At 39.6% G+C, this 24,252-nt stretch overlaps 1 protein-coding gene across 2 annotated transcripts in view; it reads left to right on the top strand.

Annotated features, from left to right (window-relative positions):
- The window catches only part of PIP4K2A (phosphatidylinositol-5-phosphate 4-kinase type 2 alpha), a 107,650-nt gene that overhangs the window by 27,478 nt on the left and 55,920 nt on the right, over positions 1–24,252 (top strand). The gene's annotated exons all lie outside the window — the stretch shown is intronic.

A 24,252-nucleotide genomic window follows, 5' to 3' on the forward strand; every position in this document is an offset into this window, starting at 1 on the left:
AGAAAAAATAAGTCATTCTTTCCTTCCCAAGGTGTAACTCTTTTCAATTCTTGCAATATACCATTTTAGCTACCTGTGTGTCAAGAGACAACTGCATGGAATGGGTGGTGGGGGCAGTGCCCACTATAAAACAGGGCAGTGAAATTCAGCAAGCCATTGCTGTCTTCGGTGCATGCTGGAGCTGACCAGGGATGGTACACGTGTGCATTGGCCCAATTTGTGCTGCTGCCTGTGTCTTTCTAGCAAGTCACCAACAGCTTCAAAGTGCAGCTCAAAGATCTAAGCCCACAGCAGTAAAGGTGTGATAGTGAGACTTGAGCATGTGAATGGTCGTGTGTCTTCGTGTTGGAGCAGGGGAATGAAGAGCGTTGTACGAACATAAATAACTCCTTCTTTCTCTGATAAAGTTAGGCTCACATTTGATGTGTGTACACCATTTTTGGATGTAAATAAAGGCATGGGGATTTCTTGCAGTACTGCAGGAGGTGAAATGTATGGCTGAAGAAGAAAGCAACAGATATTGCACTAAAAATACTAATTTTGGAGCAGTTAGATACTAACACAGAAGGAGATGCCAATGCAGGCATCACCTAATGCCTTCACCCCTGTCAGTCACTCAAGCAAGTGGTCATGTCCTACACAGTACAGTTAAAAATCCATTTAAAACAGGTTTTTTTTTTTAGTGATTATCCTAATAGGCAGCATAGGCACTGGCTTTTTTCTGAAATATAAAGTGTTAGTGCTGGTAGCTACAGTAGTTGTAATTTGAAAGTATTTGTATATATTTGTTTCCTTAGATGTTAAAAATCATAGTACACAACTGGAAGAAGAGCTCACCTACAATAAGTCTTTTGATCCAAACTTTAGACTGATAGTTTTGCCCGGCAGAAGCCTGTTTTGTAGCTATTAAAGTGGACCTTTTTATAATTCAAGCTGATTCAACAAGTTAAAGTTGAGTTTTCGTTTCCTTTCTTGCTTCATATATGTATAAAAACTGAGGTATGAGACAGTAAAGTATATTATCTCAAAAATCTTGAGAGATGGTGAGTTAAGATTAATTGTGTTGGATAGCAAAGCACAGGTAACTTGAGCAAAGCTTGTTTTTCTGCCATTAAAGCACAGTCAAATGTATTTAAGGTATTATCTTTAGTTGATACCTACTTTTAAACTATTTAATGCTTCAGTACATTATACAAATTCTGAATTAAAAAAATCTACTTTGTAAATAATCATCAGCTGTTTTCTAATATTCTAAAAAGCCAAGGAAGTCTTTAATTTCCTTGTGCTTCCTAAGTTTATGCGTGTGTCTGCATGCGCCCTATTATACAGAAAAAAAAAAAATCTTTAACTTAGTGGAGAGCATATTTAGCTGCGGGTAAATGAAAATAATAGTTAAAGTTCAAACATAAGTAAGATGAATATGTATTGTGTAAATCAAGGGATTTTTTACATAGGTGATGCATCCCTTCATGTTACACTTGCGGTCCGTTTTGTTTGCTTTATTTTTTATATCCATGTTTATTTAATGTTCCCCAACCTGTCTCCCATTCTGAGACAGGTTCATCTTCTGATATGTTATTCTTTACCAATTACTGAGCTTCAAGACTTCAGTTTGTTAGTTGTGAAATCCCCAATAAGTTTTTCAGATTGAAGTAGTGTATATATACCGTGGGGGATTTAGAGGCAGAGGCGAGAGGATAAAAACCGAGGTGTTTTGTTTTCCATCCCCTTCCTATAGCAAAGAACAAGACTAGATAAAAGCTTGAAGATATCTTAGGGTCTTAAGCCTTTAAGCTCATCTAGGTATGAACTCTTTAATCATTTGAAAAAGCTGTGGAATTGTGGAGATTTGTAACAGAAATCCTGCGATTGATACAAATGCAGGATGAATAGAAATGTGTGCTGTAAGGACAGAGGAAACAGCAGAACAAAGGGTTAAAAGCTGGGCTGTGTTGATAACCAAGGGCACCATTCCTAGCTGTAAAAGCTGAGGAATGCGTTGTTTATGTCAGGACCAAAAGGCTAAAAGGAAAGCTCTGAGGACTGGTTGCCAGCAGACTGCATCCTAACACCCGGAGAATTGTAATGAAGTGGCAGCATATCCCCTGTGCTGTTCATTTCCCCTTGGCTCTGGAGGAAAGCAAATGTATATTGCAAATGAGGAAAAACAGATAATTGTCATACAACCTGACCTAACGCTTACAGAAACTGAAATCAAAGGGATTTTGAGACAAAGGACCACCCCGTATCAATTACTGACTCCTAAAGGATGTAAAAGATCTGTCTAAAAATTCAGGTTTTTATCACCAACCAAAACCCCAGCAATGTCAGGAAGCCAAGAGAAGCAGGTTTCTCCCTGTTGGCAAAACTGTGGTGGATGCAACATTGTGGTACTCAGGCATGTGGGAGGTAGTGAATGTAATCCGAGAGTGGGGAGGCATAAAATCAGCTTGCTAATATGTATATGGAGAGAGATTTCTTTTGGTATCGCACTAGTTTTCCTACAGAAGCTTTCTTGAGGATGGTGAATATGTAACTTGCTTCCATTTTATTATTGTTGACAGCTGACGTAGTCAGGGAAATTTGGCTGTTAAAAATAGGTCGAGACCCCATCCTTGTGAGGAGAAAAACAGTATCCAGTCCATTTACTTATGAAACCAACTTTCTGCAAGCAGGGAAGTAGGTATAAGAACGCTGTGGACTGTATTACACAAAAAAGGAAATGATCTTACATTTTGGGTTCTTTGTCATGCTGATAGTACTTATTGCAGGGAAGTGTGTGTCCTGTAGGAGAGTTTGGCATTTCCTCCGGGACTTAAGTTACTCCTCCTGATAACACATTGAGTATTCATGACCCTCATCCTTCATGTCACACCATCTCTGCTCTCCTCATCGAGGGATGGGCTTTTCTGATGCTCCTGGTGAATCTTGTTAAACTTGCAGAATTTCTCCTAGCAGCACTTATGATGATAAGATGAGGTTAAGAGCATCTCAGTTGTTGCCTGAATTTGCTGGTTCTGAAAGATCTCTGGAGAACAATTTGCAGTAAAGCATTTCAGGGCTCTTGCATCGTCTTTAAGTGGTATACTTTGGCCCTTGTGGTTGTAGCATTACACCAGCCTGCTAAAAGCAATTAGCAGCACTGCGTGGTGTAACAGGCATACCGGGTGTATTGGTGTGTGAAGCCAAAACGTTAAACTCAAATAGTTAAACACAGGACTTTTAAAACCTTCGATTTCCAAAAGTGCTTTGACTTGTGGGAGATGAGGAAGGGTTGTTCTTGATGGGCTAGTGAATAAACACAGTCTGTGGACCTGCATTTCTGATGCAAGGACATTGGAATATGGGCAAAAACAGGAAGAAAAGAAAGCTGTATTTCTTTCTAAGCAATAACCTTTTGTTCTTGCTGAAAGGGACTGCATTAAGTCAAATCTACATCAGTACTGACCAATATTTGGTACTTTGGAACCAAAAATGCTCATCTTACTACAGCAGGATAGTAAGTATCTTAAGCTAGTTTCTGAACTCTTAAGGAACAATTTGCAGCCAAGCATATGAGAGCTTTTCCATCTTCTCCAAGTGTTTCTGCAGAAAATCAGAAATATTGATGGACACAGCTAATTCTTATTTGCATATCAACTTTATGACAGAGAAAGGAAGGGAGAAATAGTCAAACTTCTCTAACAAAACAATTGAACATTGTTCTGTAAAACCCCAGGGTAGCTGATTAGAAAAGCTTTGCTTTCCATTTCTTCATAAAGTATTGTAAAAAAAAATCTGAGAGAGCCCAGGGCTGGTATATCAAACTACCTGCAAGAGACTTGCTACCTTCATGGAAAGAGAACTCATGCTCACACAATGCTTGCGCCGTACAAGTGGATTGTCTAAAGGTGAAGCTGGACTTCTGCTATCCAGCTCAGTGTGCCTTGGTTAGCTCCTCGTACTCTCCCTGGGGAGAAGGAACCTCTCCCTTGGTGCAGACTGCTTAGCGGTGATGGAGTCAGGATCTTAGCTTCCTACAAGCTATATCTTTGAATCCACAAGGATTAGAACCTAGAAGGGTGTAAGTCACTTTGGCAGCTCTCGTTGACCAGGTGTTTCTGAGAAGAAACTTTAGACTATAACACCAGCATCAAATTCTGTTTTATTTTCTCAGCTGAGTCCTACTGCAAAATTCTTCCCCGGGCAGGACAGTTCTTAAGACAGCCTCTGACTCAACGTTTGGGTTGGCTTTTTTTCCTGTAAGTAGAAAGGGGTCAGCCTGTACCGTGGTTGTGTTTACGATTATAATCACTTTACACTGGAATTTGCCATTTTGGACTGGAGGATTACCGTTCTGTATGTGTGCCCTTAAATTATTTTAGTCTAAATTTGTTCCTGTTTGTTTATAGTACATGTTTTTGAGCCATTTTTCTCACAGTGGACAATGCCCTAGAGCATAAATAACACCTTCAACAAATTCCTTGTGCCTCGTTTTTAAGTGCTTTTTGCAAGTGATGAATATTTTGCAAAATACCCTTCTGTAATAGGAGGACTGGAAGACATCTAGTTTACAGAGCAGCACTAAATATTTTAACACCTAAATTAGCCCAGATCCCAGAGTTGCTTCTGTAATGATGGAAAAAGCAGGAGCTGGACAAGCCAGACTGTGTTTCTGCAGCCTCGGAGTGCTGTGTGTGACAGCTAATGACACCGTGTTCCTCCCGAGACGGCAATGGCTAGCACAGATCCCCTTACAATGAAAAAACATCTTTGTGTGAGGAGGCAATTGAAGCTTTTCATTAAGGAATTCAAACCGACAATAATTTCCATTGAAATCTCGTTTCAAACCCTAAATATTGAAGCCACAGAGGGAACAATAACGAGCCAGCTGTAGCATAATCTTTACTCAGTGAGTTAATTGTTTTTTCAGATATAATGATTTGTTCACAAGTTTCTGTGGAAACTTAAACCCAGAGACATAGGGAATGCTGACTTCGGAGCTAAATAGCTCGTGGAGACTTGGAGTCTCAAAGGAGCTGGAGAGGCCACCACTTACTGCCTGGTTGGAGGCTGGATTTTGTCCTCGAGGGGATCTGTTTCTGTAGTAAATAGCAGGGATGCTTGCAGCAGGAATTGATACTGCTGTGACAGCACGTATGGGAGCGCAGGTAAAGATTTCTTCTTTGTGCAAGACGTGATCACATCAGGTTCCCTGCCCCATCTGGCCCTTCAAACACCTCCAGAAACAAACTGTTGCCAGATGAGAAACTTGCCATGCAAACCTTCCTTTATCCAGTAGTCCTTACTTACATGGCATGTCCCAGTGAGTAAGGAAATGTGCAGTCCTTCTTTGTGCTAGTAATGGATTGAATTTACACTTGCTTTCCTAAATATCTATTCTTATTTAAAAAATAATAATAAAGGATGTTAATAATTGCTCTGATACCTGGTTGTGGCTATCTTTTAACTTTCAAACTATCTCTATGATGAATCACCTCTACAGTGAGGTTTCCTCACACTTTTTTAAGCACCTTCTTCTTGGAAAAAAAGAGATCTTTTAGCAACAAACACCTGAGAGAAACTTACTGCTCAAAAAAGCATGCAATTCCCATTTTTACTGCTTCCTTAAGGGTTAAAAGTGTTAATGACTCAGATAGTATGTTGCAATAATGATGTTATCTGTGCTGTTTTTTTCCTTCCTTATAAAGCTTTATCAGTGCGGAGTGTAAAAGTTTTTCCTTTTTGTGTGATGTCAGAAAAGGAGTTCAGTCCATTAACCTGCTTGACTGAATTTTACAGCTGTGCTAACAATAGTTTGTATCAGAAGAAGCATAGCTACTGACGGATCTCCTTCCTTCTGTAAATACCTTTTCTTTCTTCATTTCCTCCTTACTCACCACATCTCACCGGCTAGATAATAAAACATGGGATGTAACGAGGGATGAGGAGTTTGGTGACCATGCTTCCCCTTTTTTCTTCCTTCCCTGCATTATTTATATACTTCCATGGCCTCACTGCCCCCTTCCGTTTTCTTAACACTTTTTGATTGTTTTGCTTTCCTGGATAGAAAATAGATGTTATTTTATATTGTCTTGAAATATTGAAAAGTTATGAATCTTCGATTTCTGTGAGCCCAAATAAGTTAGGTCTTAAGCTGTGTTAAAGGAGTAAAGGCACTTCAGAGCTTCTACAAGAAAGCTGCCAGATCTCAGAGACGCATTTAGTCAACTGTTCTGCCTAAAAATAACGAGGAAGAGGATGTGAATGGAATAGGATACCTTTCCCATTACTAGCAGTAGCTGTTTTAGGAGTGAATGGGCTTTCCTGAGAAGGATCTTGGTACAGGTAGCCTGTGTTTGGTAGGAGGTGTTCCATTGCCCCACAGCCAAATCTTTATACCTTCATCTGATTAATTCTCTGGAAGGTTTCTCCTCTTTGTACTCTGTGAAGCGTTTGAGATACCATGGAGTTATAACTCAAAGCAGGTATAGCTCAGGAGGTTCAACCCTCAGTTGCTTGTCATCTGCTGTGTAGTCTGCCATATGCTTGCATTACAGTCTGTAAAAATTGGTTTCTTAATATAATAAAGAACCAGTAAAGAGATTTCTACAGTCATCTGGTTGTAGAGCATCAGCAGAGCATCCTCAGAGTAGGTGGGACACTTGCCCACAAGAACCCTGCTGTCAGACTGCTGCTGTAATGTTTTAAGGGAAAACAGGCAAGACTCCTCAAAATGGTAGTTCTGCATTTTTTTCATAGAACTGTTTGATAAACGTGGTGGTTTGATCAAGCGTTGGATCACACAAAATACACCTTTATCTTCGTGGGCTGCGAGCCAAACGTGTAACAATAATAGCAATTTCAGTAGCATTAATGAAAAAATGCTCTGCAAGCACCATCATCGTCCCAAGAAATATCAAGACATTCCTGTTGTGTTATCTTTGTCTCTTAAATTATGCACACCCTTGCTGGAGAAGCATCTACATCTGATCTGACAAGTGGTTAGCAATTAAATGGCTCCTTTGGTTTCTGCCTTGTGGTTGGGTGGTGATGGCTGGCATGAGGCAGAACCGGGATTTTGGTGATGCTGTGTGATCCCTGCAGCGAGGGGCAGAGAAGTGCCCTTTGCTTTGGCATCCTGCAGCACAGGCTGCTTCCATTAGTCCGAGCTGATCCCTGGTGCTTTACAAAAAATACCCATTGCTTACAGTGAAACTGGGCTCCTAAACATCTAGCTCATGGGTTGTGCTTTGTGGGAGCTTCCAGCAAGCGTGGGCTCCAGGGTACCCGCCTGGGACACGCAGCTGTGGCGTGGTGTGCCTAGGGATTTCCTCCACATGGAAGAGATTATCGGAACAAACAGCCATCCTTCTCCTTCTGATGGGCCTGGTTTTCTGTATCGGACAGAAATGGTGTGGAGTTTCATCAGCTGCGTTACTTTATTCAACAGGTACTTGGTAGGACAGGAGAAAAACGGGTCTGTGGTAGTTTGCTGTATTGCCTGCTCTGAATTTCATACACTGCACTCCACTGTGGAGATATTAAAGGCTGTAAAATGCAGGTTTTCTAGATTTTCTGTTTCCTGTTTATCAGGTTGTGGTTTGGAAGACTATAGTGAGTGAAACACAGTCAGCCTCCCCTTCCTCACCTGTAGCTACTCTGGTCCCCAGCTGCAGGCAAGGACGCAGGAAGAATATTTTCTGGTGAGATTTTACTGCTCATATTTTTAGATCCATCTTTGTTACTTTGAAACCTTCAGGATAATTAACAAAGATTGGCATTTGTTCTTTTCTAAGAAAAAGCCTTTAAACCTTTAATTCAGTTGTGGCAGATGTTTTGCTGCAGCACCTGTAGTTCTCTAAACCCACAGCAGGGATGCTGAGAGTCAGGATTTGGCACAGCGTGTACCAAAGTGCTCCATAGTCTTTCACAACCACAAAGGAGATTGTTATCTTCTTTAGCAATTCTGCAAAAATGTTGGTCTTGAATTCAGGCTACTTTGTCCGTGGATCTCCAAAAAATTTGATAGTATTTGTATCCAAGGGAGAACCTCCTATCGAAAAGACAAAACAAGTCTGAGAATAAAAGGACCTTGTTAGGAAAACCCACTGCAAGTTTCTTGTAGCTGTATGCAGTGATAAATATGTATGGTGAGAACAAAAGTTCTGTGCACTTTGAAGTTCTTGAGGTGTTTGGATTTATAATTTGCTGAAGTTGTGAGATGCCAATATTTTTGTCCTGATGTTATTGCTTTCATCACCCCAGCAGCAGAAGGTGGCTTCCAGCCTGACGACTTCTTGCTCAGATGGGGGATTCTGGCATAGTCCTGGACACGGGTGCTTCTCTCCTCTGGTCTGTCCCTCGGGCTGGTCCAGCAGCCGTGGGCTGGGGCAGCTGCAGGAGCAGCACGGACCTGCGTGCATACTGGGAGAGGTAAAGGAAAGGTACTGGGAGAGGTGTGCAGGCGCTCGGTGGGCAGCGCTCACTGCTCTGCGCGCCTCGCCTGATTGCGTGTGCCTGTGTGGGCTCCTCTTGGAGCTGTCTAGACACAAGCAAAACCTCGGGTCTGATAACGTCAGGTTTGCCTCTCTGTTTGTTCTCAGCTGTGTGACTTGCTTCCCAAGTACCGGAGGAAACCTGAAAAACTTGCCTTGTGTTTTCGTATCTCGTGCTTTGGTTGATTTATGGGATCCGACCCAGCTGAGAGGGGGGCTTTTAAAACATTTTATATTTCCAGGTTTGGGGCGCTGTTATTTTTAAATGCATTTGTAAGTTTTCAGGAAGATTAGCACTCTAATTGGATCACTGTGTTTTTCACGAGGCTCCCTGCTTTCCTTGTATTCTCCAGGGAAATAGGGTGGCTCGCCTCTACAGAGTTTGCAGTGCCATACTGCTGGTGTTCTGCTCTCTTAAAAAGCAGAACTTCCTATCAGACACCGAGACATAACTGTTTAACAAAACGTGGTTTTCCTAGTACTAACCATGCATTATAGTTACCGTGTAGGGTAGCATAGTGGGAGCCTCACCGTGAGCTTAGTGCCAACCAGCAAATGCAGTGGTTCATGGCATTTTTATTTTACAGCCTTTCAAATAAATATAACTTACATGTATACAGAGTGGCAAAACAAAAAGCTGAATGTATCACATTGAGAACACTAAATACCCCTTTTAAGCAGGTTATAGAATGATTTGGTACAAACACATATTTTTGTTCCTTTTTAAAATTTGTTTGTTTGGAGGGAAAGCATCCTTGTGTTTCCTGGTTATCCAAAGATATCCCAGATTAAATCAGAGACCAATATCTGTTGCCAGTTTTCTTTTCCAGCCAAGATTGTCAGGATTGTATGAGAAGGATTAGCTTGATGCATCCAGTATTTGAAACCTAGAAGTAGATCACAGCAAACTTCTGGAGCTTCAGAAAATTATGTGGAGTATGCTGTCTTTTTTTTTTTTTTTTTTTTTTTTTTAATAATCATAGTGCTGGAAGTCAAACTGTTCCAGTCCTGTCCCATCTGTCACCTGAGAGTCCCCTTAAATTTGAGGCAAGACGCTGCTTGTTTAGATCCAGGTGATGGCTTCGTGCCATCAGCTGATGGCATCAGAAATAAATACGTGAAAAGTCTTGATGTGGGAAGGATTACCATAGCTATAGTGCGGGCTGCTCAGGATGAAACACTTGTGACAGTGCAGTGTTCGAGCTACCTGTCTCACTGCTTGCTGTCGTGTCCTGCATCCCCCCTCCTGCTGCCTTGTGCTGGCTGGGGGACAAACCATTTTGGAGTGCTAACTCACTGCAAGGAGAGCTGCAAACCACCATAGTGTTCCCTGTGGCTCAGCAAGAGCAAGCACACGCTGGGGACTGGCTGGGGGTGAGGGGAAAGGAAGGGGAAAGGCAAAGAGGGGGATGCAGTGGAATGGAGGCTGTCTGGGACGCCCCACCACAGTCAGCATCGGACCCAAATATCCATCAGTACTGAGTATAACAAACCACTCACACGTAAAGTGGTTTTCAGGAGAATAGGAAAGGCCATTGCAAGGGCCCTTTGCCATTTCTTCGTGCTTGGGGTTTAGGATTTTTGTTGTTCGGTTTATAGGAAAGCAGTTAAATTTAATTCAGAAAGCAGCTGACTTAGCTGTTCCTTGCAATAACAAGATTTAGGTCAGAAAAGATTGGAACAAGAATAGTGTTCTTTTCTGTTGAATTTGCACTGCTTTATTTACAATCCAGAATTGTCATTTTGCCCGTATTGTTGGTCAGTCTCCTTCTGTTTCCTTTCCAAATCGCTGTGTGTGAAAGGCCAGGTAAGCTTTTTCTATGTATTTATTTAGAAACATGTACAACTGCAAAGATACTTGGGCAGATGTGGTGCCCAGAACAACTTGTAACTCCAAAAATAGATGTTTTAGATTGAGTGTCACGCTGATACCTTGTTTTTTTGCCTGGATTGCTTTTTGGCTAGCTTCCTTCCTATTGCTGAGTTTCTCCTCTCCTTCATTTAGCTTCTTTCTACAGTTCTTGACTTTTCTTTCAGTTAACCTGTCAAAGTCAGTAGGAATTGCCATTAAATTACAGTAGTTTGAATACTGCAGCCCAGGCCCTATTCTTCTGGATACGGGGAAGATAAACACAGCCAGTCTGACTCACCATTTTATTTCAGTGGTTTTATAAAGGAACTTCATAGACGTTAGCACAGATATTTTTGATTCACAGCCTTTCGAGTTAGAGGACAGTCAGGCTCTGTGAATCTCAGTAGAAGCTTATAACATCATGACTGTGCATCCTGCGTGCTTTCAGGAGACGTGGCAAACCTTTCCGTGTCCTTCACCTCTTGTGGTCCACCTCCTTTTTTCATGTAGCCGTCTTCTCCATGGGTATGGGTTGTTGGCTGCATACCAAATAGATCATCCAACTTCTGTGTTTCTGCCTGCTCCAGAATCATTCACATCATATTCCCCTTTGCAAGAGCTCGTCATTTAAAAGGTTTTAAAATTCTTTTCAGTGGACGCTTTGTTTTTCCCATTTCCATGAGAAAACATGAGATAAAAGACAGCATAAAGGCATTGCAGATCACTCGTGGATAGACTTTGAGAATTTTATAAGAAGAAGTACTGTTATGGTAGCATAGCTGATGCTTAAAATACTTCCTCACCTGTTCAGAGGACACAATAGTCTGCTACGTTTTGGTTGAGACACTTGTGGGTGTAGTTATTTCACATTCAGAAACACCACAGGGGCCTTCATCACTGTCGCATGCCTCAGCACCTCACATCAGATTCCGTCCAAAGGCACCTTCACTTGGAAATTCCCGTCTTTATAACAGCATGCTGTGCATTGTACATCTTGCATGGTACTGGTTTATCTTGAAATTGAATGCTGAAATCAGTATCAATTCTGTTGTGCAAAAAACAGTCATTTTCTGAAAGATAATGTACATTGTTTTCTTATTTCCTTACTGCTTTAATGGCTCTGGCTTCTTTTTTTTAATCTTAAATTCGACATCTTAGGGTGCCATGTAAGAGAGGGGGAAGGCTGCCCACAAAGAAGCTGTTGTGACGCTTGTTTGATTTGTTCTGCTTCTCTTGATTATTGTTAGTTCAGCGGAAAATCGAGAGATTATTTCAGAAGAGACACTGACACACATTTGAAAAAGACACCATCAAGATTAGTCACCATCCTTGAATGTCAGAAAGTGTTTGTGAGGAAGCCTTCTTCTGACTGTAGACTTGTGTGCGCTTTCCGTAGTATTGCTCTGATCTAGATTATGCCCACAACGACAGAGCTACTCATCACTCCCAGTCCATTACAACTCCCAGGACACAATCTGGGAGGCAGTGGGAGAAGAAAATCAAAGTATCTGGACCCGAATCCTACTTTGTCCAAGGGCAGCCACCTTTTCTGGAGCTGTGATGCTGTGAGATGAGTGCCTGTGCACTAGGATCAGGAGCAGGGATCGCTCCTGACTTTCCAAAGAGCAAATCCAACAGCTAACCAGTTAATTACTTACATTGCACATAGAGCCTATTTTTAAGACTTTATCATTGTTACAGACTTTCTTTTCTGTTAAGGAAACTGCTCCAGAAAAGAAAAAGTTTGGTTATCTTTAGCACAAGTCTGCTTTCCAGTTTGCTGTTCATCACCTTGTTGCTAAACAGTTCCTCACGAATGTGCCAGCAGGTTCTTGCCTCTCTGCTCCTAGAATATGTATATGTTGCTTTTTGCAAGAGTCGACCGAAGTCCTGTCAAATTCTTCCTAAAGTTATCGTTAAGTTCCTTCAGTTCGCTCACTGTCTTTCATGGGTAGTGCTCCTGCTACAAACAAATATTTTCATCCAGACTGTGCCAGATAAGAAAACCAAACGAACACAAAAACTCACTAAATCAGACTTGATGATGTGCTTCTAGGTTAAATAATGCATCCAGGATTTTATTTTTAAATAATGGGGGGCTTTCTAAAGTTACAGTAGAAGTAGGTTTGGATTAGTGCATGAAATAGAAAAGATTTTCTATTTCATGAAAAACATTTTTCTCATTGAAGTGTGTTGACAGAGAAGTGCTTATGTATAAAAGTTGCCTGCAGTGAGCGTTGCTACTGCTTCACCTCACATGCATAGGTTTAGTTCTCACAAAATGAGCAGCTGCTCACAGGTCTTCTGCTTACAATGTGTGTTTCCAGCATCACTGGTTGGGTTTTGTGCTTCCAGCACCTTTACACGTGCTATTTGATAATTGCTCATGTGCCTGTCTGTATTTATATCCTCTGCTAGGCAGAGAGTATTTTGCTTAGAAGTCAGTGGTCTTCATCCTCGGTCTCCAAAAATTGTTCCTACTACATAATAGTTCTCAGTAAGTAGGTGCTTTGCAAATATTTGATGAGTGGAGTAGTGAAAGAATTGTAAGTGAAGTCAACTCTGCCTGTACAGTAACAGGCATCTAGAACTGAACTGGGCACCCCAGGCTGCATTTGGGATTAATGGGGAGAAAATGGTGCTTTTAGGTGCTTACAAACTGTTTTAAACACTTGACCGTGACAGGACTGATCTGGACCCCTCACTGCAGATAAGCACAGCTGAACCTTATGCCTCAGCTCACATCTTGTCAGTAGTCAGTTGAATTCTGCTCTGTGCATTGCTGCTCAGACGTGTTATTAATAGTTGCAAAAGCTATTTACAGCTTTGATGGTTGCATTTAATCTTAGTGCAACCTGAAGCTGGATTCTTCAGTGGATGTAATTTCTGCATGGGGAAGACCAAATTTGAAGGAAAGAAAGTGGAGGAGGTGAGAACAGACTTAGGTGTCTGCCCATCTCCTGCAAAATGGGACTTGCTAAAGGCTCATTTTGGCAGAAATGGGTTAAGAAGAGGGGAGGCTAAGAGACTAGCAGTGGCTAAGCATGAAAACTTGAGGTGCTTCTGGTAACTGAGATGCTAAGAGACTCCAGTGTTTCGGATCCTGGTTATTTACCAGTCTGCTTGTGACTGGGAGCTGTTTGATAGCAGCTGAAAGAGCAACCAACTTGAGAGGTAGGTAGATGCCAGCTTCCACGTCTCCTAGTTGTCTGGTAGTGGGTTTTGTTTTTTGTTGTTTGTTTTTGTTTTGTTTTGTTTTGTTTTTGTTTTGTTTTTAGTAAAAACAAGTTAACTGTTTTGGAAGTCCCCTGCTCACCAACCCCATCACATCCAGTGAATGCCAGGTTTGATTTTGGTTTTATTGCTTGCCCAGAGACAATAATGTAAGCAGGATACTTAAGCATACTGTTCAGAAGTACTTTGTTGCCAAATTCAGGCTGCTGTTCAGATACATCAGCAGCATAAGGCAATAAAACAAGCTGTAATTAGTAGTAAGGTAAGAATGTTGCAAGTGATGTATATTTGTTTGTTGTAACGATTTGCTTAATGTTTCAGATATTTTTCCTCTTTATTGCACCAAACGCTTTCACTATACTTTTAAGGTGTTAACAATGAAGTGGATGTTTTAAGAATAATTACGCTTGTAATTGTCCCTAGCTTTTATAAAGCAATCAATGTAGTAATTTATGAACTCGGAAACATTTTTCCTTTAAGCACTCTCCTTTCAAAGAATCTATTAAAAAATAATTAATGACCATTTTTTATAAATACAGCATAGATGCTGTTAAAGAGTCACATAAGCATTTCAGTAATTTCACTGCAACTACATTTCTTCTCTTTTTCTGAGTGGCACATTAAATCCTTCTCATGGTCTGGACTTCTCACGTCCTGCAGAGGACTCATTAAACCAGAGTTCAAATATCTGGTTTGCTGAGATGGTCTCATAAACTGAACAAGAGATTATTGCAGTGATGTCACTTTTAGCAAATTGTTCCTTTTTTTCAGAAAAAAATAAATTTGCAGCTGGTGACAGTTTGTGGGTTAGAGGTTCTGAAAGGAAAATTGGGCAACAGTGTTTTTAATGTAATTATTATGCTACCTTCAGCATTTGTTCTAGCAGAAGATTCCTTAAACATCAATATTCATGCTTTCGTAAAGCATTAAAGCCAGTTTTCTGTCACTGGCTTTTTAATACTTTTCTTGGGCTGTAAATCTTTGACCTGTATGTTTTATGTGAAAACGAGATGATTGGCTTACAGGGTGCCACTAGTCAACAATAAATTCACCACTTAATGCTAACTTATTTACATAAGTCTTTAGCTAATACATCTGTTGTGGATTCTTATTTTTTCTGTAACTGACAGAGTTTGCATAGGGAAGAGATCTCAGCAGCAAATAATGCTCCCTCAGTTTGAAAACTTTGACCTAAATAAATCTCCAGTGGTGGCTGTGATGTTTGCCCTATTCAAGCCCCAGTCAGAAACATCTGACTAGTTTTTGGAGTATAGACATCCCAAACTGAACAGAAGTCATTGGGAACAGCACTGGGCACTCCTGGAAATCAGAGCAGGAGCATTTTAAAGTGAGCACCCAAAAATCAGGGCAAGGTGCTGAAGTCACAAGTGTGAAGCCGTGCTTCTAAAGGGAACTGATTTCTGACAGGCATGGTTGATGAGCCGGGATAAAGACAGGTTGATGAAACACTGCTGCGTGTTTTCAGTGTGCTTACAAAACCGTGCTCCTTCCAAAACAGCTTGTGCAAACATCTCTGGCTCACAAGAGATGAAGTAATAAGCTACAATGGCAAAAGTGCAAATTTTTCCTGGCGTGTATTTGTCCTAAGTTGCGGTTTAATAGTGAGACTTTTCAAGTGCAAAGCAAGCTTCTAACTTCATTATGACCTGGATAAAACTAATAATTTCCAGATAATGAAATAAGAGAATACAGCATTCTGTATATAGCATGTCCACATGTACTAAAGCCTGAAAAGAAATATCTCAGATGTCCTTCTTGGGTGATACTTGTCCTTAATTCCACCACACTGTTGAGGAAACTTGGCTGCTTTCCATGTGGGATTCTTCTGAGCTTGATGTATTCAGTTCTCCTGGAAATATTTTGCTTCATCAATGAGAAACAAAACTGCGTCTAAGGAGAGGGATGAATTATCTCAGTTCTTTGTGTGTACCTAAAAGCTGGGACATCTTTAGCTTATGCCTGTTTGCACAGCAGGTGATGCTCAGGGGTCCTTGCCTTGAAAGAAAGGGAGGACCTTTCCTCTCAGTGGTGTACAGACGTGAAACAAAACACTGGTTCTTGCTTCTAGATCTTTCAGTCCTGCGTATGGGCACATTCACTGTTGAGGTTACAGTTACAACAGCATTTGTTTATCCATCAGCCAGTATTTTATCAGAGATTAATGTGAGGCCATTTTTAGCACTGACGGGTAGATGGTATGTGATTTTAGAATGTGTATTTATTTAGATTTTTCTTTAATGGCGTCTGTGTTAGTATTTGAGGTCACTTCAACCAGCCAGGGCCATATGAGTCATCTTTATCCCATTGAGTTTACACACTGTGGTCTAAAGCATTTCTTTTTACCTCTTTTTTTTTTTTTTTCCTGGAGTATGACCCTAGAAAAACAACATATTCCTCGTGTTGTGCCAAGTGCAGCTCTCCTGAAAATTGGCTTTCGTTGATCTGCCTTACCTTCTGGGCTTATCTACTTCTAGGCAGTAGAAGTGGGAGGGAGACAATACAGAAGGCCTGGAGACAAGAAGAAATTAGTGCACTGCTGGCAGGCTTCCTGTGTTTGAAGCCTGCAAAGGAGTCTTTTGTCTAAGGAAGGAAAACAGAGATGAGCATTGGAAAGATAATCCTAACCAAAAGTTCAGCAGGGCTTTTAGTTTCATTGCTACTTGAATTCAAGTTTGGGAGTTTGCAGTATAAAGGGCTGGCTGATAAAGAGCTTACTGATGATCTGAAGGTCATACCTAACTGCAAGTGGACGCGTAGGCAGAGGTAGAGTGCACTTCAAAAGGGATTGCTTCCAACTTCGAAATTCTACAGCCCTAGTATTAAATGGTTTGTTTTTTTCTATATATACTTGATGTCACTGAACTATTTTTTTTGTTTGGTTGTTTTTTTCATATATCTTTGTGTCCAAGAGAGGACACTTCTTTGGATTTGATTTAACGGGTTGCCCACAGAAGGATGGGGCTTTGGGCAACCTGTTCTGGTGGAGGTGTCCCTGCCCATGGCAGGGGTTGGGACTGGGTGACCTTTAGGGTCCCTTCCAACCCAAACCATTCTGTGGTTCTGTGATAACTAATACAAGACTTGGTATGAGTGTTCTTTTCTGTTGAGGCAGTAAATATGCCTGGGAAGAATGTGTAACATTTTTAGAGTGTGTGGTATACGGAACTGGAGAATGACAGTATTTTAAGACATAAAAAGAAATCTAATTGCTTTTCTTTTTTAGGATATATACTTCTTCAGTCTTGCTGAGGCTTAGTCATGGCAGTTCCTAGCCAAGTATTTGGGATTATTTAGGCGTTTTTCAATACTGCTTAGCAGTTGTATGTATTCTTGCTATGAATAGATAAAATTATGTTTCCTTCAGAATTAAAGAAGCCTCATTCTTCAAGACCAAAAGGTAGCATAAGACAAAATTATGTCAAAGCCCTCTTTATGTGAATCTGTAGAGCTGAGCCTGAATTCTCTAGTGAATTTTGAGGCAAACCTTTGCATCAGAAATAAAAAATACAATGTTAAATTGAAGTACTTACAAGCATGTGTTTGATGGCTGGTGAGTTGCTGTGTGCTTTTTCTTTTTGGTGTTTGTTTGCTTGCCTGATTGATTTGGTTGTGTTTTTTTTATTATTATTATTATTTTATAGTTGACTGAACTTGAATCTCCATTTTTGGTAATCTGTGAAAGCAGAGGATAAATCTGCTTACATCTGCTTCCAAATTCTACTTCTACATTACAAACTATGAATTTGGATGTAATGATTTAAATAAAAATGTCATTTAAGTGATAATTTAAATTGATAGACAAGAAGCTGATTTTAATTCTGTTTTGCATTTGTAATTAATGAAGTGATTATTGTCTTTCTGAGTAGAAAGAACAACATATCCCCATCTCCTCTGAAGATTCTTGACAGTAGGGTGGCAGACAAAGTTTATTTTTTCACAGAAGGATCCTCTTGTAAATCACTTTTGTCAAACCCTGATAAATTGAGAATCAATGCACTAAACAGGCATTCTTTTTCCTAAGTTAAATAAAACAGTCTTAAAATATTCCGGGTACACAAAGTGGAAAATAATTTAATCAAAGGAAGTTGTATACTTGACACAGTAGTATTTTTTAAGCAAATCAGGTATTATCTGGAGACTATAATCAATTCAAGTCACAACTGTGCCTCAGTATTTCAAAACTAGATCTCATCTTCTGTAACATTTTTTATTACTGGAACAGAAAAAAAAAAAAAAACAACACCAAGTCTTCTTGCCTTTTTGGCTTCCAGTTGGTTCCTCAAGTCTGAAGGACCTATCCATTCTGCAAATGTTAGTTGAACCAATAGAAACAAATAAAATATTTTGCCTGCACCTGAAAAGGAAGTTAGTTCCCCAAAGTTGGTTTTGCAGTTCAGGAAACTCTGGTTATTGTTTGTTTGTGCTTTGTTGTGTGTTTGTTTCTTTATTTGTTTGTTTTAGTGTACTTAAATGCTATCAGCAAAAGCTAATACCAAAGTTGCTTTGTGTGCAGCAAGTCCAGTCATTAGTGCAGGTTGTTGTTATTTTACAGTACATTTTACAAGGTGTTGAAGTTAATACTTATTTAAATTTCAAAAATACGTTTTATGATGAATTTGTATTCACCTTTTAATAATTAAATCTAGAACAACACACAGCACTTCCAACTTGAGTTTTTTTTGCTTGTAGTCTGAATATTTTAAGCCAACGACTTGCAGAAAGAAACATATTTGTCCTCTCATGTGACCTCAGAGTGGGCGATATTGGCAAACTGACCCAAATGAGAAAAAAGTCTTGGTAGCAGGTTTGTTTACAGCTGTGTTGGTTTTCAGCTTGGGTTCAGCACTTGACAATCCCATACCGTGTGTGTCAGAAGAGAAGTGATGGTGCAAAAGCAGGTGAAACCAGGGAAAATTGGAAGTGCTGCTTCAGGGGGTGCTGTTGGTAACGCTGACTTGTTTAAAGCAGAGGTCTTCATATGTTCTGAAAACATCTGTGCTTCACTCAACCTCCTTTCTTCTCGAGATCTTTCTTGCAACTAGGCAGAGGCGTCCCTTCTAGCTTCCCTGAAAACTGCTCTGGTCTTAATTGTGCATTTTAAGTCAAAAGTTGTATAAGATCATACATGATTACATAAATAATTGGGCAAAATATTTACAAGAGAAAAGGCCTGAGCTTTCAAGCTTGAAGTAAATACTCTCAATCCACCCTAATTTTCATATCTTTCCTGATGGTGGAAGAATAGCAAGCACATTTCTTCACTTGTTCTTTGCATGCTTCCATCTGATTCCTGTGGCTTGGAGGGCCACCAACTTACCCTTCAGCCACTTTTCTCCCCCTGGGAACAGCAGAAATTAATGTCTGTCTCTAACAACAGCAGCTTTTGGTCTAAGCCTCCCTGAGGTAAGATATACGATGGCGGTATATTTTACTGCGAAGTTCTCTGAAAAAAATATATTTTATTCAGTTCTTTTGGTTTATATTCAAATTATTACTAAGGCCGGTGTTTCCTTCTTAACTCAGTTTTTCAAAAATATTTTTTATGTAAGACTGAAGATGGAAAAGTGAGTGTGTGCACAGAGAGGAATGCAGAGGGCACACGAGTGCACATTCCTGAGCGCTGCCGCTGGTGCGGCGATGCCGAGCAGCTGGGAGCCACGTTAACCGGCCCGTGCCCCTGATGCCTCTGCTCCCAAACATAGTGCTTGGCTTGATACTGCCTGGCTTCAAATCTTCAGAAATGCAGTATTTTGCTTGCTGTGGGCGCATTATTCAGAACTATCAAATGATTGTGCTGTGGGGTTTTTTGTTGTTGCTGTTTCTTTTTTTTACTTTTTGTTGCAGAATTCTGTATGCTATGATTAGCACTAATGGTTGAAAATGTGTGTTGGTAGCTCAGTAGCTGAGGGCTTTTTTCTTTTTTTTTCTTTTTTAATTTATATGTATATTTGTGTGTATAAAAATATATCTCTGTATATGAAATTCTTGCTTAGGGGATAAATTGAATCTCTTAAATGTTTTTAATTTTAATTTTCAAGTAAGGAGTTAATCAAAAAGATAGCCAGATTTCCTTTCTCAGAATGTTCATCAGCAATACATAACCTTAAACGAATGTCAGTGATGAGAGAGCATTTTTGTAGGCTATTTTCTAGTCTTAGAAATGTGATCCTGAAGTTCAGGAGCAGGAATGAGTGGGGGCTGATCAAATAGTAACATCAACCATGAAATCAAGAGAAAGTGCTTTTGGCTGGGTTTGAAGCAACCCAGTCAATGCTGCCATGGAGAGTGTAGTAGAAACCAATGTGCTGCTGTCATCGTCATCCTAACTAATTCAATGTATACCCAGTCTATGAACCAAGTAGCTTTCACCAAAAGTAAGAATTTTCATCTAGGTTCTCCATGCACTTGTTAATAGTGTGTCGTGTACTTTGTGTCTAACAAGTGTATGTTCCCAGCACGTGGAAGGCACACAGGGTTCTGGCTGCCAAAGAAATTTCCATACAGTTTTTTATTTGGTTCTCTGTCGTTGAATCCACTTCTCTGGCAATTTTTCAGGGCCGTACCCTGATAATTACACAGCCCTGCTGTGGCTGGGTGATGGCTGAGGCCTGGCCTGTGGGACAGGCCTGGGCTCTGGCACTCAGTGAGGGGGCTCAGCTGTGAAGTGCTATGCATAAAATATAGTATCTTTACAGTGCATCTTTGTCTTTAGCTTTATGGTAAAAGTTGCTGTTGTTGTTGCTGTGCTTGCTGAATGACAAAGTTTGGGTGTTTCTGTCTGAGCTCCCTTCAAAGAAGCACTGCAACACCAGTGCATGTTCAGATAAACAGCACTGAAAACACTGGAACCACTGGTTGCTTTTTATTTATGGACTATGACAAATACAAATAGAAAGAAGATTTGCATCCTCTTGCCTATTGAACGTGTCCTGTTGTCCCCATAAGCTCATGAAATCTTCTGGTAACAAAAGTCTGACCTGTAAACTGAGGAAAAAGGTCGTGCAGTTGTGTTTTTAACAATTTTTACCTTGCATCATATCAAGGGATAAAAAGATGTTTGCCTTGAGTTGTTTAAGTGTTTCAATTTCCTGTTTAATCAGAATTGCAGAGTGATGGGACTTGCCATCATTGAGCCCCAAGCGGTGCCTCAGTGCCCCTCAATTCTTCCGAACCGCCCATACAGCCTGCAGCTCTGCAGGCTGGAGAGGCTTCCTCCAGTCATGACACGCCATATCGTGATATACACACTCAGCCTGCAGCAAAATGAACTCCGCAGTGCTTATATATGGTCGGTTAATATCCAGTAAGAAATGACAATAAATCTGTGAAATTTTGTATATAGCGTTACTGCCAAAATAAACTGGAATTCAGTGTGGAAAAAGGATATCTAGGGTAGAAGTAAAACCCAGTTCATAGTGTTCCAGTAAATGCAACAGGACACTATTCTTTCCCAAATCCTAAACAACCGGCACGTAAAATCATGGCTTCTGTAGCAAGAAACTGCAGAGTATACATATGAGCAACTGTGTATTTTTAATTTATCTCGCAGTTAGCCTGACCTCAACTGTTGGCAAGGCATTACAATACTTAGAAGTAAAAACAATGTAAATTCAAGAATACTGTGCAACCAGGATGCCTCAGGGAGATAAATCAAGGGTTTTCTGTACACAGAGAAAATGCAGTGCTTCTCATCCATTTGGACTTACAGTACGGGTTTTTCTCTGGTGCTGCACCGAAAAACGTTACTTTGACTGGAGGATACTGGTGGAGTGCTAACAAAAAGTTTTAGCTGTAGGCTAACTTGTACTTGTCTCTGGTGTCACACATGTCCAGTTATTTTGCTTCATAAATTAAATTTATGTAATGCAAATGGTATTGCTTCTGGTTTTCTGAAAATTTGCTTCAGCCTTCACTTGATCAATAGTCAGAAATGACCCAAAGGAATTAAGTTTTAATGTCATTTTTCCACAAGTCAACAATTTCCTTAATTGCTGCATATTTAAGAGGGTGGTATGTGTGACAGCATATTAAAGTGTGTTACCAATCCTCCCTAAAAAGATGATGATGATAGTAATAGTAATAATAATCATATGCAGTACATTAGCTCCTTTATGTCATTGTAAATATATTTATATGTATATATGGCTTTTCTACATTTGTTAGTGCTTCTGGACAGTAATGGTGCCCATCTGACACATCAGAGTGTTGCTTTATGGTTTTCGTTCTGCAACTGCTCCATCCTGTCATTCTGAGGCAGGATGCTCTTGAAATCCTCCTCTTGAATAAGCAGCTGAGTTGCATGTGTTATATGTGAAATGATTCCTTAGGTTTCTTTTCCCATTACAATTTGCTTTTCTCTGCTGAATAGGTATTTTTTTTCTCTTGAATTTCATTCTGTGGTTATAGTATTCAGGTAAGACTACAGCATCTCCGTATCTGTTCAGTGGTTTACTGGAATATTACATTTAACTGCATGAACTCATTTTTCCTGTTCAGAAAAGTTATACTTGACAAATATGATCTTATAGGCTGTTATGAGAGATGATCGTTATTTAATAGACTCTTTTAAGCCTGGTTTGTTTGTTTGTTTGTTTTGGTTTGCTTGTTTTCCAAGTCTGAGTAACATGATTCATGGAATATAAGTGTAATTTTATTTCATTTTGTTCTTGCTTGTTGAGTTTTTCTTCCAGAATCCACAATAGATCATTTAGGAAATCAGCAGAACATTTATCTGAGTTGTGTATCTCTTCACATATAAAATTCAACCTATTTTTTACATCTGTGGTATAAATAAATGCTTGCCGCCTCATAGCATCCTCCTCTTTTTATTCTCTTGTGAACCTTTGAGAACACAGCCAAGTGAAGTAAAGTTTATCCCTTGCCAAATAAGAGTTTTGTTCTTTAATTAGAAAAATACAAACCAGATTGCTATCAGTCCTTCTGACAAGTACGTCTATTTTAAATCAGTATTTCAAACAACAGCTGAAGATGCCTGTTCTATCAAAGATTATATTAAAGTGCATCAACTTCCCAACACACAAGTTGAGGTTCAAGAAAGATTACTTGAGATATTTCTGCTCAAAAAATTAAATATTGTTGTATCAATTTTGTGCTAAGCCCAGTGGCTAGTAGCTTGCAAATTGTTGTCTGAGCTGTATGCCTTGTCTTGTTCTCCTTCTGACTGTGGCATTAGCAAACAAGGATGAGCTCATCTGTTGTGTACGGCACATCTCATCCAGATCTGAAGGACTTTCATTGCTTTACAGTTTCCTTTTGGACCAAGACTGCATTTTATTTTTGTATGCCATTTACTACTCAAACTGTTCTGTGTGACAAAATCACCACTCTAACTCACATTCCTATTACTTTATTTTCCATTTAATTGATGTACAGTAGTGTCTTTGTACAGAATTGCATTTCTCCTAGCTTTTTAGGAATATGGGAGGGATATCATGACAGACACTATATCTGAGCTTCTTAATTCAAATTAGGTCTTTGATTATTTGGCACATTATAAGGTGTTAATTTTTGCACTCCTTGAAAGGTGTAAGCAGATGCACAGGAAGTTTAACCAAATCTGTAGAAATATGGCTTTGCACTTGTCTGACAGTATATAGCAGATGTTCTGGATTCTCTGCACTGTGGAAATGTCCAAGAGACTTGAAAGACTTACGCTCTCTTTACAAATGTTTTGATGCAAGATTTTGTGATTTTAATGCTTTTGCTGTAGGCTCTTTAAACACTATCTGAACATGAGTGATAACCGAGCTATGAAATTCTCGGTTTGAATTTTGGGCCTTGGTTTTCCAAATTTAAAGATAAACACCAAGAAATGAATGCTCTTCTCAACCATTTTTTCCTCTGCTTTGGGACTTTCTTCAGTATGGCACAATATCTTCTTCGGGGCTTTCTCAGGTATGTCACAATATTGTTTTCCAGCAAATGCATGAACTACATACGTCCCTGCCCAACAATAACATTGTAACATTGAGAACAACAACCAAAATTTTCATGAAAACATCTGTTTTACTATGCAACTTTTTTATTTGTTTTAATTCGAAGACCGTAAGTCTTTTTTTGTTTTTATAAAAAATAAGTCATCATTAATTGATGTGTTCATTTCTAAGAATTTCTAAAATAAATAAATAAAGTGTATTTAGTGGCTCTGCTAAGTAATTCAAATTCTGTGTTTTAGTTCTTAGGGAAAAGTATGTCTTCCTGCGTTAAGACAATTTGAAAAACATTTGGCTCAATTGGGCTTGCTTTTCCAGCACTTGATTATTCAGTTTCATTGAAAGCCAACAATCTAATGACAGGTATCACCTCAACTGTAAAAACATGAAGCTGCTCTGTAGTAATTACAGGTAGATGTTTTGAGACACGTAAAACTTCAACACGTATTTCTCTGGCAGTTAGCTGGGCTTTTATGTTGGTTTGTTTTTTTTTTCCCTCCGTATACCTGACATGAAAATGATCCTAAAGATTTGGAGAAAATGAAATACTTTACCCTGTGCTTTTCTCTTAATCATATAATTGGTTTAATTTAATGACTTGTTTCTGAATAAGTAACTAGAAATTACTTACATTGGAGAAGTCTCCTATGGCATTTAAACTCCTAGTACATTGTGTAGTTAATAAAAAATGTCTGGGTAGATACTTTTTACCTTG

The sequence above is a fragment of the Anas acuta genome, chromosome 2 (assembly GCF_963932015.1).
Source record: "Anas acuta chromosome 2, bAnaAcu1.1, whole genome shotgun sequence".
Lineage (NCBI taxonomy): Eukaryota > Metazoa > Chordata > Aves > Anseriformes > Anatidae > Anas > Anas acuta.